Genomic DNA, 20,429 nt, shown 5'->3' on the forward strand with positions numbered 1-20,429 from the left:
GTCTCTAATCCATTTTGAGTTTATTTTTGTGTATGGTGTTAGGGAGTGTTCTAATTTCATTCTTTTACATGTAGCTGTCCAGTTTTCCCAACACCACTTATTGAAGAGACTGTCTTTTCTCCATTGTATATCCTTGCCTCCTTTGTCATAGATTACTTGACTATAGGTGTGTGGGTTTATCTCTGGGCTTTCTAACTTGTTCCATTGATCTATGTTTCTGTTTTTGTGCCAGTACCATATTGTCTTGATTACTGTAGCTTCGTAGTATAGTCTGAAGTCAGGGAGTCTGATTCCTCCAGCTCCGTTTTTTTCCCTCAAGACTGCTTTGGCTATTCGGGCTGTTTTGTGTCTCCATACAAATATTAAGATTTTTTGTTCTAGCTCCGTAAAAAATGCCATTGGTAATTTGATAGGGATTGCACTGAATCTGTAGATTGCTTTGGGTAGTATAGTCATTTTCACAATATTGATTCTTCCAATCCAAGAACATGGTATATCTCTCCATCTGTTGGTATCATCTTTAATTTCTTTCATCAGTGTCTTATAGTTTTCTGCATACAGGTCTTTTGTCTCCTTAGGTAGGTTTATTCCTAGGTATTTTATTCTTTTTGTTGCAATGGTAAATGGGAGTGTTTCCTTAATTTCTCTTTCAGAATTTTCATCATTAGTGTATAGGAATGCAAGAGATTTCTGTGCATTAATTTTGTATCCTGCAACTTTACCAAATTAATTCATTAGCTCTACTAGTTTTCTGGTGGCATCTTTAGGATTCTCTATGTACAGTATCATGTCATCTGCAAACACTGAGTTTTACTTCTTCTTTTCCACTTTGTAGTCCTTTTATTTCTTTTTCTTCTCTGATTGCCATGGCTAGGACTTCCAAAACTATGTTGAATAATAGTGGTGAGAGTGGACATGCTTGTCTTGTTCCTGATCTTAGAGGAAATGCTTTCAGTTTTTCACCATTGAGAATGATGTTTGCTGTGGGTTTGTCATATATGGCCTTTATTATGTTGAGGTAGATACCCTCTATGCCCACTTTCTGGAGAGTTTTTATCATAAATGGGTGTTGAATTTTGTCAAAAGCTTTTTTCTGCATCTATTGAGATGATCATATGGTTTTTATTCTTCAATTTGTTAATATGGTGTATCACATTGATTGATTTGTGTATATTGAAGAATCCTTGCATCCCTGGGATAAATCCCACTTGATCATGGTGTATGATCCTTTTAATGTGTTGTTGGAACCTGTTTGCTAGTATTTTGTTGAGGACTTTTGCATCTATATTCATCAGTGATATTCGTCCATAGTTTTCTTTTTTTGTGATATCTTTGTCTGGTTTTGGTATCGGGGTGATGGTGGCCTCATAGAATAAGTTTGGGAGTGTTCCTTCCTCTGCAATTTTTTGGAGGAGTTTGAGAAGGATGGATGTTAGCTCGTCTCTAAATGTTTGATAGAATTCACCTGTGAAGCCATCTGGACCAGGACTTTTGTTTGTTGGAAGGTTTTTAATCACAGTTTCAATTTCATTACTTGTGACTTGTCTGTTCATATTTTCTATTTCTTCCTGGTTCAGTCTTGGAAGGTTATACCATTCTAAGAATTTATCCATTTCTTCCAGGTTGTCCATTTAATTGGCATAGAGTTGCTTATAGTAGTCTCTCAGGATGCTTTGTATTTCTGCGGTGTCTGTTGTAACTTCTCCTTTTTCATTTCTAATTTTATTGATTTGAGACCTCTCCCTCTTTTTCTTGATGAGTCTGGCTAACGGTTTATCAAGTTTGTTTATCTTCTCAAAGAACCAGCTTTTAGTTTTATTGATCTTTGCTATTGTTTTCTTTATTTCTATTTCATTTATTTCCGCTCTAATCTTGTTGATTCTTTCTTCTGCAAACTTTGGGTTTTGTTTGTTCTTCTTTCTCTAGTTCCTTTCGGTGTAAGGTCAGATTGTTTATTTGAGATTTTTCTTGTTTCTTGAGGTAGGCTTGTATAGCTATAAACTTCCCTCTTAGAACTGCTTTTGCTGCATCCCATAGGTTTTGAATCATCGTGTTTTCATAGTCATTTGTCTCTAGGTATTTTTTGATTTCCTCTTTGATTTCTTCAGTGATCTCTGGTAATCTAGTAACGTATTGTTTAGCCTCCATGTATTTGTGTTGTTTACGGTTTTTTTCCCTGTTAATTGATTTCTAATCTCATAGCGATGAGGTCAGAAAGATGCTGATATGATTTCAATCTTCTTAAATTTACTGAGGCTGATTTGTGACCCAAGATGTGATCTATCCTGGAGAATGTTTCAGCGCACTTGAGAAGAAAGTGTAATCTGCAGGTTTCAGATGGAATGTCCTATAAATATCAATTAATTCTATCTGGTCTATTGTGTCATTTAAAGCTTCTGTTTCTTATTTATTTCCATTATGGATGATCTGTCCATTGGGTAAGTGAGGTGTTAAAGTCCCCCACTATTATTGTGTTTACTGTCGATTTCCTCTTTTGTAGCTGTTAGCAGTTGCCTTATGTATTGAGGTGCTCCTATGTTGGGTGCATATATATTTATAATTGTAATATCTTCTTCTGGATTGATCCCTTGATCATTATGATTGTCCTTCCTTGTCTCTTGTAACATTCTTTATTTTAAAGTCTATTTTATCTGATATGTGTATTGCTATTCAAGCTTTCTTTGATTTCCATTTGACATGGAATATCTTTTCCATCCCGTCACTTTCAGTCTGTATGTGTCCCTGGTCTGAAGGTGGGTCTCTTGTAGACAGCATATATATGGGTCTTGTTTTTGTATCCATTCAGCAAACCTGTGTCTTTTGGTTGGAGCAATTAGTCCATTCACGTTTAAGGTAATTATTGATATGTATGTTCCTATTACCATTTTCTTAATTGTTTTGGGTTTGTTTTTGAAGGTCCTTTTCTTCTCTTGTGTTTCCCACTTAGAGAAGTTCCTTTAGCATTTGTTGTAGATCTGGTTTGGTGGTGCTGAATTCTCTTAGCTTTTGCTTGTCTGCAAAGCTTTTGATTTCTTCATCGAATCTGAATGAGATCCTTGCTGGATAGAGTAATCTTGGCTGTAGGTTCTTCCCTTTCATCACTTTAAGTATATTATGCCACTCCCTTCTGGCTTGTAGAGTTTCTGCTGAGAAATCAGCTGTTAACCTTATGGGAGTTCCCTTGTATATTATTTGTCATTTTTCCCTTGCTGCTTTCAATAATTTTTCTTTGTCTTTACTTTTTGCCGATTTGATTACTATGTGTCTTGGCATGTTTCATCTTGGGTTTATCCTGTATGGGACTCTCTGTGCTTCCCGGACTTGGGTGGCTATATCCTTTCCCACGTTAGGGAAGTTTTTGACTATAATCTCTTAAAATATTTTCTCATGTCCTTTCTCTCTCTCTTCTCCTTCTGGGACCCCTATAATGCGAATGTTGTTGCGTTTCGTGTTGTCCCAGAGGTCTATTATGCTGTCTCCTTTCTTTTCATTGTTTTTTCTTTATTCTGTTCTGCAGCAGTGAATTCCACTATTCTGTCTTCCAGGTCACTTATCCGTTGTTCTGCCTCAGTTATTCTGCTATTGATTCCTTCTAGTGTAGTTTTCATTTCAGTTATTGTATTGTTCATCTGTTTGTTTGTTCTTTAATTCTTCTAGGTCTTTGTTAAATATTTCTTGCATCTTCTCGATCTTTGCCTCCATTCTTTTTCCGAGGTCCTGGATCATCTTCACTATCATTACTCTGATTTATTTTTCTGGAAGGTTGCCTATCTCTACTTCATTTAGTTGTTTTTCTGGGGTTTTATCATGTTCCTTCATCTGGTACATAGCCCTCTGCCTTTTCATCTTGTCTATATTGTTGTGAATGTGGTTTTTGTTCCATAGGCTGCAGGATTGTAGTTCTTCTTGCTTCTGCTGTCTGCCCTCTGGCGAATGAGGCTATCAAATGGATGCATTTTTAAACAATTCCATATTCCTCAAAGTGAAGGGGTTCCCCAGGGCAGGGCACAGGAAGATGAATGCAAAGTAGGTGTTAAGCTTTTAGGAGCTTAAAACAATATTGCAGATCCTTCTCTCTGACCCCACCTTTTCCATTCCTGTAGAAACCATACCCACTTCTACTTATCATGGTGTTCAAAACTCACCCCTTCTTTGGCTCTTGAGAGTTTTCAGTGAAGTGTCTACTCTTAACATAATTATAACAATAAAATGACTCCTTTTAATTTATTTGCTTCATAAACAGAACAAGTCATAATTATCTTAAGTCTTTTTCTCACACACAGTGTTATTGGTTCATCTCAGCATAGAGGGGCAGGTGGAAATAGTATAATAGTCCCTCTCACTTTGTATTAGTGTTATGTTCTTCAAAGTGTTTTCACATCTGATCCTCAGAAAAGAGCCCAGAAAGGTAGTCAGGAAGATAACATCAATCCTTAGTTTATAAGTAAGAAAGTCTGACATAGAAATGTTTTATTTATTCATACTCCATGTTGTTCCAAACTTGCCATGTTTACAGAACAACAGTGAGTAAGGGCCAGATTTCAAAATCAAATCTGGGGGCTTCCCTGCTGGCACAGTGGTTAAGAATCTGCCTGCCAATGCAGGGAACATGGGTGTAAGCCCTGATCCGGGAAGATCCCACATGCCGCGGAGCAACTAAGCCCATGCACCACAAACTACTGAGGCTGTGCCTCAAGAACCCGTGAGCCACAACTACTGAGCCTGTGTGCCACAACTACTGAAGCCCACATGCCTATAGCCTGTACTCTACCAAGAGACGTCACTGCAATGAGAAGCCTGCACACCGCAATGAAGAGTAGTCCCCACTCACTGCAACCAGAGGAAAGCCTGCGAGCAGCAACGAAGACCCAATGCAGCCAAAAATAAGATAAATAAAATAAATTTATTTTTAAAAATCTATTAAGTCTTTTAGATACAGAAAATTATTTCTGGTAATAGTTCTCTTCCTGATATATACCCCCTTTCTAAATTCTTTTAGGCAGTTAAGGAGGAGGTAGAAAGCTTTTCCTGATTCTGCTTGGTTTTGAATGTCTTTAGCTCAAAATAATCCACAGGACAAAGTGGCACATTTTGGCACATTTCTGCTCCCTTTTAACTTCTAAAAAGTAAAACATTTAAACTAGATTCCTTACTTCCCTAACATCTTTTATCTTTAAACAGTGCTAAAATTCTATCATTAACATTCCTTCCCAATGTCACATATGAAGAATAAAATACCCATGAAAGACATAGTCCTTCTCTAGATGGTGTCTGAGATGTTAAGGGAGAGTGATGTTATTTATGGGGATAACCTTGACCAGACTGTAATTCATAAAAAGTGAATCATTCCCAAACTGTGGTATCTTAAATATTGTTTGTAACAAGTTACCTATAACACATCCTTATGACTGATTACAACACAACCAATTTGTCACTGCTCTGTAGCTGAAAATCACTGGATTACAAAAAGTTGACCTTTTCAATGGATTTTCTAAAGGGTTTGTGCAAATTTTACATTTTAAAGGAAGCTTCCTCTGTGTGTTATAAAACGTCATCATAATTTGTCTTCAAAAAAACAAAAAAAAATCTGCATGATCTCAATCTGAGCTGTTTCCACCACACTATGAATATTAGCCAAAACGGTTCTTTCACGACCAAAATCAAACCTCTGTCCTATACAAGCCCATTTCCTATCAGCTGTTGCTCTTCACACCTCTGGTTAAAAGCCCCTGAAGAAAATAGATAAAAGCCCTTGAAATCAACTGGGTAGTCTTAACAGTGCCTTTTGCAGAGCAAAAGTCTTTAATTGTGATAAAATCCAATTTATCAATGCTTTTGCTCTGGTTTTTTTTTTTTTTTTTTAAGAGCACCAGATTCTTTTTTTTTTTTTTTTTTTAAATTTATTTATTTTTGGCTGTGTCGGGTCTTCGTTTCTGTGTGAGGGCTTTCTCTAGTTGTGGCAAGCGGGGGCCACTCTTCATCGCGGTGAGCGGGCCTCTCACTATCGCAGCCTCTCTTGTTGCGGAGCACAGGCTCTAGACGCGCAGGCTCAGTAGTTGTGGCTCACAGGCCCAGTTGCTCTGCGGCATGTGGGATCTTCCCAGACCAGGGCTCAAACCCGTGTCCCCTGCATTGGCAGGCAGATTCTCAACCATTGCGCCACCAGGGGAGCCCTTTGCTCTGGTTTTTATCAAAGTTTTTGTTTTTATGATTTATAGGAGAGATTTATTTGAAGAAATATTACCACATATAAAAACTACATCGTCTTAATTTCCACTCATACAGCGGTAAATTTGATATAATGCATAATTAAGAGATTTTAAAATCCAGAATGGACAAAGTACTGCACAGTTTGACCACAAAGTCAAATTAGTTGATAAGCAAACCTCCCAGAACAGCTTCATGTCAGCCGAGGCCACAAACATCGTGTACAACACACCTGAATTGACAGATTGTATGTTAGAAAGGTAGCAACATCAGTGCACGTTGGGGATCCCTGGTGCCAGAAACAAAAGAAGAAAAATAAAATCGTACTAACATTGTAGACACTTTTTTTGAGGGAGGGGATAAATATTAACTAAATATTAAATACAGCTAAATCTATAGCTATATATGTTGAGGAAATAAATTCAAGTATGTTGTTACAATTTAAGAGTAGGGAAGTTCTGGCTTCCAATAATGGTGGATTTGTTTGGTTTGAACTAACCTTCCTTCAGATAACAATGATAAACTCTGGATAAAAAATTTAAAAAACTATTGGAAAGTTCCTCAAAAGGAAACTGGAGAGAAGTCGCCCTCTAAAAGACCAGAACAGGGTGAGATTGACGGTTCCGTGGCTTTATTGCCTCAGGGGACTTCTCAATTCACATATCATAGGGGTGGCAAAAATCCACAGTTTACTGGTTCGAGGGTTCAAAGAAACATAGGTGGGGCTAGCAGAGCAGCTGTAAAATTAGGGGGAAATCCTGGAAAGAAGGGAACCACAGAGGGGATAAACTCCAAACCTTGAGCATAAACTGTGACCAAATTCTTGGCTGACACTGACTCCAGAAGCTCAACAGCAATAGCACATGGAAGCAGAAAGAACTGAGCAGAGATTTTAGCTGTTGTCTACCTCAAAGAAGACCGAGTTTGGAGTTCTAGTCAACCCAAGTTAACTACCTACTAGAACAAAAGTCAATATTCTTCAGAGGAACATACAGAGTCCAGAATCTCTGAAATGCATCATTCACTATATCCACTATATAAGAAAAATTATTAGACATAGAAAATAACAGGAAAATGTAACCCACAGCCAATAAAATTAAAAAAAAAAAAAAGATATTGGCCCCAAGATGAACCAGACATTGAAATTAGTGAACAAAAGCAATAAACAACTATTTGAGATATGTTCGAGAACCTAAAGGAGAGAATTAAGAGGTACAAACTTCCACTGACAAAGAAGTCATGGGGATGTAATGTACAGCATAGGAAGTATAGTAAACAATACTGTAATAACTTTGTATGGTGATGGATGTTAACTAGACTTATTGTGGTGATCATTCTGTAATGTATAAAAATATCAAATCATTATGTTGTACACCTGAAACTAATAGAATACAGCAAGTCAATTATACTTAAAGATAAATTAATTAAAAATTTTAAAATAAATAAATAAATTAATTAAAGGGGGGAAAAGAACCTAAAGGAAAGTAGAGTCATATGAATAAACAGATAGGGAATCTCAACATAGAAACTGAAACTATTCAAAAGAACCAAATGGAAATTTTAGAACTGAAAAGTTCAATAACTGAAAAAAAAATCACTACATGTTTTTAACAGCATATTGGAGACCACATAAAGCCAGCATATTTGAAGAGAGATCAATAGAAATTATCCAATCCCAAACAGAGAAAAAAATACTAAGAAAATTAACAAAACCTCAATGACATATGAGACAATATCAATCAATATAAGACATAAGTAACTGGAGTCCCAGAATGGGAGACAAATAATGAGACAGAAAAAGCATTTAAAGAAATAATGGCCAAAATTTTCCCAAACTGGGTGAAAAACATAAACTTACACATCTAAGAAGCTCAGTGAACTGAAGGTAGAATAAATATAAAGAAGAACAGGCATAACATAGTCAAATTACTAAAATTCAAAGATAAATAAGAAAAACTCAAAATTGGTCCAAACAAAAGAAACATTGTAATAGGTAAATAGGAGAACACTGATACAAATGTTGGCTGACTTCTCCTCAGAAATAATGGAGAGCAGAAAACAAGAGAATTATATGTTCAAAGCAATTTTTAAATTTTTTAATTAAAAAATACCTGTCATGGGACTTCCCTGGTGGTGCAGTGGTTAAGAATCCACCTGCCAATGCAGGGGACACAGGTTCAAGCACTGGTCTGGGAAAATCTCACAGGCCACAGAGCAACTAAGCCCGTACGCCACAACTACTGAGCCTGCACTCTAGAGCCCGCGAGCCACAACAAGAGAAGCCACCTCAATGAGAAGGCTGTGCACTGCAATGAAGAGTAGCCCCTGCTTGTCACAACTGGAGAAAGCCCGTGCACAGCAACGAGGACCAAACGCAGCCAAAAATAAATAATATATTAAAAAAAAAAAAACTTTCAGGCAGAATGTAATAAATAAGACAATTTTCCTTGAAAAATGAAGGTAAGAAAGAAACTTCCATATAACCAAAAACTAAGAGAATTTACAACAAACAGACCTGCACAAGAAAAGTTAAAGGAATTTCCTCAGTCTAAAGGATAATGATACCAGATGAAACTTTGATCTACAAGAAGAAATGTAAAGAACTAGACATAGTAAATATGTAGGAATATTTAAGACATACATACTATTTCTTTTCCCAATTTTAAAAGCCAGGCCTGAGTAAAGCTAAAATTATTTTTAATGTAAATAGATCTAATATATCTGACAATAGCAGCACAAAGAACAGAGGAAGTAACTGGAACAATGCTTTTCAAAAGTTCTTATTTTTAAGTGAAGTAGTTCAATATTAATGTTAATTCAACTGTGATAAAATATAGTAATCCTTAGAGAAAATCATGTTAAACATATAGAAAGGTACAGCTAAAAAGCCGATAGACAATTAAAATGGAATATTTAAATATTTGATTAACTCAGATAAGGGCAGAAAAGGAAGAACAAAAGAACAACAATGGTTGGGTCAAATTGAAAAATGGTTAGACAACAAAGAAGTATCGAACTGTAAATAAAAATCCAAACATCAATAATCGGAAGGACACATCATCACTACAGTGGTCTTCCTATCAAAGGAAATTAGGTAGTATAACGGATCACTGGCTGTACACCTAAAACTTACACAATATTGTAAAGCAACTATACTTCAATAAAAAATTTTAGACTCCCTCTTTCAAGAACAGTGGAATCACAGCTAACTGCTGAACAATCATCAACAGAAAGACACTGGAACTCACCAAAAAAGATACCCCACATGCAAAGCAAACAAGAAGCCTACAGTGAGATGGTAGGAGGGGCACTATCACAACTAAAATCAAATCCTATAACTTGCTGGGTGTGTGACTCACACACGGGAGAACACTTATACCACAGAGCGTCCCACCAACTGGAGTGAAGGTTCTGAGCCACATGCCAGGCTTCCCCAACCTGGGGGTCTTGGCAATGGGAGGAGGAATTCCTAGAGAATCAGACTTTTGAAGCTAGAGGGATTTGATTGCAGGACTTTGGCAGGACTGGGGAAACAGAGACTCCACTCTTGGAGGGCTTCACACAAAGTAGTATGTACATCAGGACCCAGGGGACGGAGCAGTGACCCCATAGGAGACTGAGCCAGACTTATCTGTAGTGTTGGAGGGTCTCCTGCAGCGGCGGGGGGGCAGTTGTGGCTCACCAAGGGACAAGGACACTGCAGCAGAAGTTCGGGGAAGTACTCCTTGGCATGAGGTCCTCCCAGAGTCCGCCATTAGCCTCACCCAAGAGCCCAGGTAGGCTGCAGTGTTGGGTCGTATCAGGCCAAACAACCAACAGGGGGGAACCCAGTCCACCCATCAGCAGACAAGCGGATTAAAGTTTTACTGAGCTCTGCCCACCAGAGCAACAGTCAACTCTACCCACCACCAGTCCCTCCCATCAGGAAACTTACACAGTCCTCTTAGATAGCCTCATCCACCAGAGGGCAGACAGCAGAAGCAAGAAGAACTACAATCCTGCCGCCTGTGGTACAAGAACCACATTCACAGAAAAATAGACAAGATGAAAAGGCAGAGGGCTATGTACCAGATGAAGAAACAAGATAAAATCCCAGAAAAATAACTAAATGAAATGGAGATAGGCAAACTACCAGAAAAAGAATTCAGAATAATGATAGTGAAGATGATCAAGGACCTTGAAAAAAGAATGGAGGCAAAGATCGAGAAGACATAAGAAATGTTTAAAAAAGATCTAGAAGAATTAAAGAACAAACAGAGATGAACAATACAATAACTGAAATGAAAACTACACTAAAAGGAATCAATAGCAGAATAACTGAGGCAGAAGAACAGATAAGTGACCTGGAAGACAGAATAGTGGAATTCACTGCTGTGGAACAGAATAAAGAAAAAAGAATGAAAGAAATGAAGACAGCCTAAGAGACCTCTGGGACAACATTAAACGCAACAATGTTCACATTATAGGGGTCTCAGAAGGAGAAGAGAGAGAGCAAGGACACGAGAAAATATTTGAAGAGATTATAATTGAAAACTTCCCTAATATGGGAAAAGAAATAGCCACCCAAGTCCAGGAAAGGAAGAGAGTCCCATAAAGGGTAAACCCAAGGAGAAACATGCCGAGACACATAGTAATCAAATTGGTAAAAATTAGACAAAGAAAACTTATTGAAAGCAGCAAGGGAAAAACGACAAATAACATACAAAGGAACTCCCATAAGGTTAACAGCTGATTTCGCAGCAGAATCTCTACAAGCCAAAAGGGAGTGGCATGATATACTTAAAGAGATGAAAGGGAAGAACCTACAACCAAGATTACTCTACCCAGCAAGGATCTCATTCAGATTCGATGGAGAAATCAAAAGCTTTGCAGACAAGCAAAAGCTAAGAGAATTCAGCACCACCAAACCAGATCTACAACAAATGCTAAAGGAACTTCTCTAAGTGGGAAACACAAGAGAAGAAAAGGACCTTCAAAAACAAACCCAAAACAATTAAGAAAATGGTAATAGGAACATACATATCAATAATTACCTTAAACGTGAATGGACTAATTGCTCCAACCAAAAGACACAGGTTTGCTGAATGGATACAAAAACAAGACCCATATATATGCTGTCTACAAGAGACCCACTTCAGACCTAGGGACACATACAGACTGAAAGTGACGGGATGGAAAAAGATATTCCATGCAAATGGAAATCAAAAGAAAGCTGGAGTAGCTATACTCATATCAGATAAAATAGACTTTAAAATAAAGAATGTTACAAGAGACAAGGAAGGACAATACATAATGATCAAGGGATCAATCCAAGAAGAAGATATTACAATTATAAATATATATGCACCCAACATAGGAGCACCTCAATACATAAGGCAACTGCTAACAGCTACAAAAGAGGAAATCGACAGTAACACAATAATAGTGGGGGACTTTAACACCTCACTTACACCAATGGACAGATCATCCAAACAGAAAATAAATAAAGAAACAGAAGCTTTAAATGACACAATAGACCAGATAGATTTAATTGATATTTATAGGACATTCCATCTGAAAACTGCAGATTACACTTTCTTCTCAAGTGCGCACGAAACATTCTCCAGGATAGATCACATCTTGGGTCACAAATCAAGCCTCAGTAAATTTAAGAAGATTGAAATCATATCAAGCATCTTTTCTGACCACAACGCTATGAGATTAGAAATCAATTACAGGGAAAAAATTGTAAAAAACACAAACACATGGATGCTAAACAATACGTTACTAGATTACCAAGAGATCACTGAAGAAATCAAAGAGGAAATCAAAAAATACCTAGAGACAAATGACAATGAAAACATGATGATTCAAAACCTATGGGATGCAGCAAAAGCAGTTCTAAGAGGGAAGTTTATAGCTATACAAGCCTACCTCAAGAAACAAGAAAATCTCAATAAACAATTTCACCTTACCCCTAAAGGAACTAGAGAAACAAGAACAAAGAAAACCCAAAGTTAGCAGAAGGAAAGAAATCATAAAGATCAGAGCAGAAATAAATGAAATAGAATACAAGAAAACAATAGCAAAGATAAATAAACTAAAAGCGGTTCTTTGAGAAGATAAACAAACTTGATAAACCATTAGCCAGACTCATCAAGAAAAGAGGGAGAGGACTCAAATCAATAAAATTAGAAATGAAAAAAGGAGAAGTTACAAAACAGACACTGCAGAAATACAAAGCATCCTAAGAGAATACTACAAGCAAATCTATGCCAATAAAATGGACAACCTGGAAGAAATGGATAAATTCTTAGAAAGGTATAACCTTCCAAGACTGAACCAGGAAGAAGTAGAAAATATGAACAGACCAATCACAAGTAATGAAATTGAAAACTGTGATTAAAAAATCTTCCAACAAACAAAAGTCCAGGACCAGATGGCTTCACAGGTGAATTCTATCAAACATTTAGAGAGGAGCTAACAACCATCCTTCTTACTCTTCCAAACAATTGCAGAGGAAGGAACACTCCCACACTCATTCTATTGAGGCCACCATCACCCTGATATAAAACCAGAACAAAAGACACTACACAAAAAAAGAAAATTACAGACAAATATCACTGATGAATAGAAATGCAAATATCCTCAAACAAAATACTAGCAACAGAATCCAACAGCACATTGAGAGGATCATACACCATGATCAAGTGGGATTTATCCCAGGGATGCAGGATTCTTCAATATACGCAAATCAATCAATGTGATACACCATATTAACAAATTGAAGAATAAAAACCATATGATCATCTCAGTAGGTGCAGAAAAAGCTTTTGACAAAATTCAACACCCATTTATGATAAAAACTCTCCAGAAAGTGGGCATAGACGGAATCTACTTCAACATAATAAAGGCCATATATGACAAACCCACAGCAAACATCATTCTCAATGGTGAAAAACTGAAAGCATTTCCTCTAAGATCAGGAACAAGACAAGGATATCCACTCTCACCACTATTATTCAACATAGTTTTGGAAGTCCCAGCCATGGCAATCAGGGAAGAAAAAGAAATAAAAGGAATACAAATTGGAAAAGAAGAAGTAAAACTCTCAGGGTTTGCAGATGACGTGATGCTATACATAGAGAATCCTAAAGATGCCACCAGAAAACTACTAGAGTTAATCAATGAATTTGGTAAAGTCGCAGGATACAAAATTAATGCACTGAAATCTCTTGCATTCCTATACCCTAATGATGAAAAATCTGAAAGAGAAATTAAGGAATAAAAATTTTTTTTTATAAAATAAAATGCCTAAAAAAGGAAATTAGGCAAATTATATGAGATAACTGGCCTATAATCTTTTAAAATCTCAAGGTCAAGAAACATAATAACAGAGAATTGTTCCAAATTAAAGTAGAATAAGGAGATATAAAAACCATAGATGATCCTGACTTAAACATAACTTAAGGGGAAAAATTTTTATAAAGAATATTATTGGGACAATTGACAAAACCTGAATATACTCCATAAAGTGTATACTAGTATTAGAACAATGTTAAATTTCATGATTTATGTAAACTAAACTAGGTTTTCTATGAGAAAATCCTTATCTTTAGGAAATACATATTAAATTATTCAAAGGAAAAAATAACACTAACTGAGACTTAATGGTGGAAAAGATTATTTGGACTAATACTCACACTGAAAAAAATAACTAAAAAACTGGAAAATATTTAAAATATCCTAAAAGACCCAAAGGGCTAACAAGATAGTATGGAATTGACACACCAGAGTTTATTTGTTTTGTTTTGGTTTGGGTTGGTTGGGGTTTTATTGGGGGGGGGGGGGGGGGGGGGCATGATGAATGACCTGTAGGATCTTAGTTCCCTGAAGAGGGATTGAACCCAGGCCCTTGTGAGTGAGAGCACAGAGTCCTAACCACTGGACCACCAGGGAATTCCCAGCACAGCAGAGTTAAACGGAAAACAGAATCCAGAGATAAGTGAATAACTGAAGCCACTTTTTTCCTGTGAGCATTTGACAATTCTAGAACTAGAACTTTTATTTTGATGGTCAAAGGGAAGGAAATTTAAACCCACAGCACACATAGAAGGTAGAGACACTCTACTGCCTATACCCCAGTGTGGAGGTGAACCAGAAGTAAACCAGCCCTCTCAGAACTGAAGCTCAAATTCCCATTTCCTGGAGAGTACAATAAACCTCAAGTATTGAACTTTATTTAAAGTGGTTCTAAAGTGTTAGTGCCCAAAAGTGCCCAATAGAAGCAAATGCACATCTTCTCTGGATGAAGTTTTCTTCATTTCATGCTCAATTTACTCCTAGGAATAATTATTTAAGGATAATGAGCAGCACATTTTAAAAGATAACCTAGCAAACAAAGAAATAATCACAAGTAACAGTAGAAACAACACACAGAAACAGATCCACAAAGACTTCAGATTGGAATTTCAAACACACAAAACTGTGTGCAAGAACCAGAAAAGAAGAAGAAATTAACTAGAATGTAGCACAGAAACAAAAATAAGTGAGAGATCAAGAGACATGAAAGACAGAAGATCTAAACAAGTTTAACTGGATTTTAAGGAAAAGAAGAGACCAAAAATGGGCCAAAGGCAATATCTGATAAAATAATGACTGAGAGTTTTCCAGAATAAATTAAAGGCAAAAATTCACAGACTGAATATGCCCAATGAATCCAAGCAAGATAAATAAAAATAAATCTACATCTATATATAGCACAGTGAAATTGTAGTCACCTCAGACAAAAAGGAAATCTAACACATCAACCAGAGAGAAAAGACAGAGTCCCTAGAAAGGAACAATGGTTAAACTTACAGCTGACTTCTCAACAATGATGGAATGGTAGTATCACTGAAATAACTATCAGCATAGAACTCTCTATGAGACAAAGCATATTCTTTAAGAATTAAGGTCAGAACTTCCCTGGTGGTGCAGTGGTTAAGAATCCACCTACCAATGCAGGGGACATGGGTTCGATCCTTGGTCCAGGAAGATCCCACATGCCGCGGAGCAACTAAGCCCATGCACCACAACTACTGAGCCTGTGCTCTAGAGCCCACGAGCCACAACTACCGAAGCCCTCGTGCCTAGAGCCCATGCTCCGCAACAAGAGAAGCCACCGCAATGAGAAGCCTGCACACTGCAACAAAGAGTAGTCCCCACTCGCTGCAACTAGAGAAAGCTGGCACACAGCAACAAAGACCCAACACAGCCAAAAATAAATAAATAAATAAAACTAATTTTTAAAAAAAGAATTAAGGTCAAATAGGGCATTTTCAGACAAGCAAAATCTAAGCACCTGCAGATCCTCACTAAAAGGAAATTTAAAAAGATAAAGGAAAGGAAAATGATCCCAGGTAGAAGACCCTAAGAAGGAATGAATAGGAAAAAATAATTAAAAGAAAAATATATGGCTGAATCTACACTATATGGATAAAATAACAATAATGACTTAAAGGATTAAAAAAATCACACATTTACATTTAAAACTTATTTACACCTAAGGGCTTCCCTGGTGGCGCAGTGGTTAAGAATCCACCTGCCAGTGCAGGGAACACGGGTTTGATCCCTGGTCCGGGAAGACCCCACATACCACGGAGCAACTAAGCCCACGCAACACAACTACTGAGCCTGCACTCTAGAGCCCATGAGCCACAGCTACTGAGCCTGCGTGCCACAACTACTGAAGCCCGCGCGCCTAGAGCCTGTGCTCCTCAACAAAAGAAGGCACCACAATGAGAAGCCCATGCACCGCAACGAAGAGTAGCCCCCACTCACAACTAGAGAAAGCCCGTGTGCAGCAACGAAGACCCTCGAAGCCAAAAATAAAGAAAACAAAAATTTTTTTTAAATGAAAAAATCTACCTTTCCAAAACTTATGTACATCTAAACTCTGGCTTCTGGGAGGTGGGAGTAAGCATACTTTTCCCTATTCCTCCCTCTGAATACAAACCCCTGGACATTATATATAAAACATAAGAAGAATCCTTTGAAAAGGAAGACAAAAATGTAGAGACCTCAGGACCGAAGGAGGAACAACATAGGGTTGAGTTCTCTGGGATTTTTTTAACTTCTTATATAACAGATAGAGCGTGAAGAATCCAGCAACCCGAAATGCCAATGGGCAAAGACAAAAATGCCAAGGAAGCCTATCTCTAACAATGAATTCAATTAAGAGGCAATTTGTCAAAACAGAAAACTTTTAGATGATAACCACTCCATTAGAGCTAAACGCCACAGAAAAAGCTATGGCCCCACCCCCACCTGTGCAAGCAAAGCCAAGTGAGGAGGCTGCACTTCCACCCTAATGAGGCTACAGTTAGGTGCCCAGCACCCCTCCTGGGGTTGTGTCAGAGAAGGTCAAGTAGGGAGCCAGCAATTTCATCCCACGGGTCAGTAACAGGGCCCTTGCCAAAGAATGTCAGTGGAGGCCACAGGGGAAGCCAGGACTTGTGCCTCCAGTCAGCAATAAAGGGGAGTAGCTTCCCACACTCACTGGAGCCAGATCAGAGGAAGTCTAGTGGGAGTCAGGACATTCACCACCTCCCGGCACTAACAAGGCAATCCTCATTGCAGTATCAGTAAAGACCACATGTGGAGCTGAAACTCACACCCCTGCACAGCAGTAATGAAGAGCACCCCAACCTGGGTGTCAACAGAGGTCAAATGGTGAACCTGGACATCTACCTCTACCTGATAATAACAAGTTAATATCCCTTCTCATTGCTGGAGCAGTATCACAAAAGGCCAACGAAAGCAAAAGTTCAAAATAAGATTCAGAGTACAGAACATAATTTTTGAAAATCCAAATTTCAGTTGAAAAATCATTCATCATATCAAGAACCAGGAAAATCTCAAACTAAATGAAAAAAGACAATCAAGCAATGTCAAAGCTTAGATGACAGAGATGTTATAATTAGCTGAAAAATATTTTAGCAGCCATGATAAACATGCTTCCATGAGGAATTACGAACATCCTTAAAACAAGTGAATAGAAACCCTCAGTTGATGACATACCAAATGGAAATTTTATAACTGAAAAATATAATAACCATCATAAAAAGTTCAGTGGATTGGACTCACGAGCAGGATGGATGGGTGAGAGGAAAGAACAAGAGAACCAGAAGATAGAACAATAGAAATTACTGAATCAGAAAAAAAGAATAGAGATAAACAAACAAACAACAACAACAAAAATGCAAACACAAAGAACAGAGACTGAGGTATCCATTACATTTTAACGAAAGATCTAACATTCATGTCATTGGTGTCCCAAAAGAGAAGAAAGAAAGGAGGACTGAAAAAGCACTCAAAGAAATCATGGCTGAAAACTACCCAAATTTGGGAAGAGACCTAAACTACATTCAAGAAGCTGAGAAAACACCAAACAGTAAAAATCTAAGGAAATCTACACCAAGAACCATTATAATTAGACTTCTAAAAACTAAAGACAAAGAAAAAAAAAATCTTTAAAACAGCCAGAAAAAAATGACACCTTATGTATAGGAAGAAAACAATTAGAATTATAGTAGATTTCTCATCAGAAGCAAGTGGCACAACATTTTCCATGTGCTGGAAGAAAAGAAATGTCAAAAAAGAGACCTATACCCAGCAAAATATCCTTCAGGATAAGGAGAAATCAAGAGTCTCATATTAAGGAAAACTAAGGGAATTTGTCACCAGTGGAATTACCCTAAAAGAATGACTGAAGGAGGTATTCTAAACAGAAAGGAAATGATAAAAGAATGAATCTTGGAACTTTACTGTGGTAAGCAGGAAAAAGGTGCATATCCTACCCTCAAAACAAGCAAATATGTAACCTTACATGGAATAGGAAAATTAAGCTTGTGATGGAATTTAGGTTGCTAACTAGCTGACTTTAAGATGGGGAGATTATTCTGGATTATTCTGTATGGGCCCAGGGTAAACACCAGGGTCTGTACAAGTGGAAGAGGGAGACAGAAGAAAAGGTCAGAGTGATGCCATATAAGGACTAGATCCTCTGTTGTAGGCTTTTTTTTTTTTAATTCATTTATTTGTTTTTGGCTGTGTTGGGTCTTCAATGCTGTGTGCGGGCTTTCTCTAGTTGTGGCGAGCAGGGGCTACTCTTCATTGTGGTGCGTGGGCTTCTCACTGTGGTGGCTTCTCTTGTTGTGAAGCATGGGCTCTAGGCGCTCAGGCTTCAGTAGTTGTGGCACGCAGGCTCAGTAGTTGTGGCTCGTGGGCTCTAGAGCGCAGGATCAGTAGTTGTGGTGCACTGGCTTCATTGCTCCATGGCATGTGGTATCTTCCCGAACCTGTGTCTCCTGCATTGGCAGGCAGATTCTTAACCACTGCACCACCAGGGAAGCCCAGTGTTGCTGGCTTTGAAGTTAGAGAAAGGGGATAATGAGCCAAGGAATGTGGGTGATGCATAGAAGCTGGAAAAGGCAAGGAAATGCCTCCAGAAAGGACCACAGGCTGGCCAACACTTGGATCTCAACCCACTGAGACATGTCAGACTTCTGACCTATGGAAGTGTAACATAATAATTTTGTGTTGTTTTAAGCCATTTGGTTTGTGGTAATTTGTTACACCAGCAACAAACAGCAAATACAAATAGCCAGACAGAAAATCAGTGATGATATAAAACTCAAAAGATTATAAACCAAAGGGATCTAATCAACATTTATACACACCCACACAGCAACAACAGTTAACATCCTTTGCAAGCTCCCATGAAAAATACAGCAAGATGGACCATATCATGGGCTACAAAACATACTTCAACTACAAAAGAATTGAAATCATGTAGACTGTGTTCACCAAACAAATGGAATCAAACTAGAAATCAGTAACAGAAAGATAAGAGCAGACAACTAGGGCACCTACCAGGCACCAGTGAGGGACCACGGACACCTAAGGGGATGGGAGGAACCCCCAGCAACTGGCTTGCAGGATCTTCGTTCCCAGGCCGGAGGTCGGGCCCAAGCTCCTTTGGTGGGAACTCCAAGTCCAAACTGCTGGACTAACAGAGAACCTCAGACCTCAGGGAGTGTCAATTGGAGTGAGGCCTCCCAGAGGACCTCATCTCAGCACCAAGACCCAGCTCTATCCAACTGCCTGCAAACTCCAGTGCTGGACACCTCAGGCCAAACAACCAGTAAGACAGGAATACAGCCCCACCCATCAAAAAAAAAAAAAAAGAAACAACAAAAAAATATGTTACAGACGAAGAAGCAAGGTTAAAAACCTACAAGAGGGCTTCCCTGGTGGCGCAGTGGTTAAGAATCCGCCTGCCAATGCAGGGAACACGGGTTTGAGCCCACATGCCACAGAGCAACTGGGCCCGTGAGCCACAATTACTGAGCCTGAGCGTCTGGAGCCTGTGCTCCGCAACAAGAGAGGCCGCGATAGTGAGAGGCCCATGCACCGTGATGAAGAGTGGCCCCCGCTTGCCACAACTAGAGAAAGCCCTCGCACAGAAACAAAGACACAACACAACCATAAATAAATAAATTAATTAATTTAAAAAATATATATATTTAAAAAAACAAAAACAAAAACCTACAAGACCAAATAAATGAAGACGAAATAGGCAACCTACCTGAAAAAGAATTCAGAGTAAGGACAGTAAAGATGATCCAAAATCTGGGAAACAGAATGGAGAAAATACAAGAAACATTTAACAAGGATCCAGAAGAACTAAAGAGCAAACAAACAGTGATGAACAACACAATAACTGAAATTAAAAATACTCTAGAAGGAATCAATAGCAGAATAACTGAGGCAGAAGAACAGATAAGTGAGCTGGAAGATAAAATGGTAGAAATAACTGCCAGGGAGAATAAAGAAAAAATGAAAAGAATTGAGGACACTCTCAGAGACCTCTGGGAAAATATTAAATGCACTAACATTCGAATTATAGGGGTCCCAGAAGAAGGAGAAAAAGAAAGGGTTTGAGAAAATATTTGAAGAGATTATAGTTGAAAACTTCCCTAACCTGGGAAAGGAAATATTCCATCAAGTCCAGGAAGTGCAGAGTCCCATACAGGATAAACCCAAAGAGAAACAGGTCAGGACACATATTAATCAAACTATCAAAAATTAAATACAAAGAAAAAATATTAAAAGCAGCAAGGGAAAAGCAACAAATAACATACAAGGGAATCCCTATAAGGTTAACAGCTGATCTTTCAGCAGAAACTCTGCAAGCCAGA

Source organism: Balaenoptera musculus, chromosome 8, assembly GCF_009873245.2.
Source record: "Balaenoptera musculus isolate JJ_BM4_2016_0621 chromosome 8, mBalMus1.pri.v3, whole genome shotgun sequence".
Lineage (NCBI taxonomy): Eukaryota > Metazoa > Chordata > Mammalia > Artiodactyla > Balaenopteridae > Balaenoptera > Balaenoptera musculus.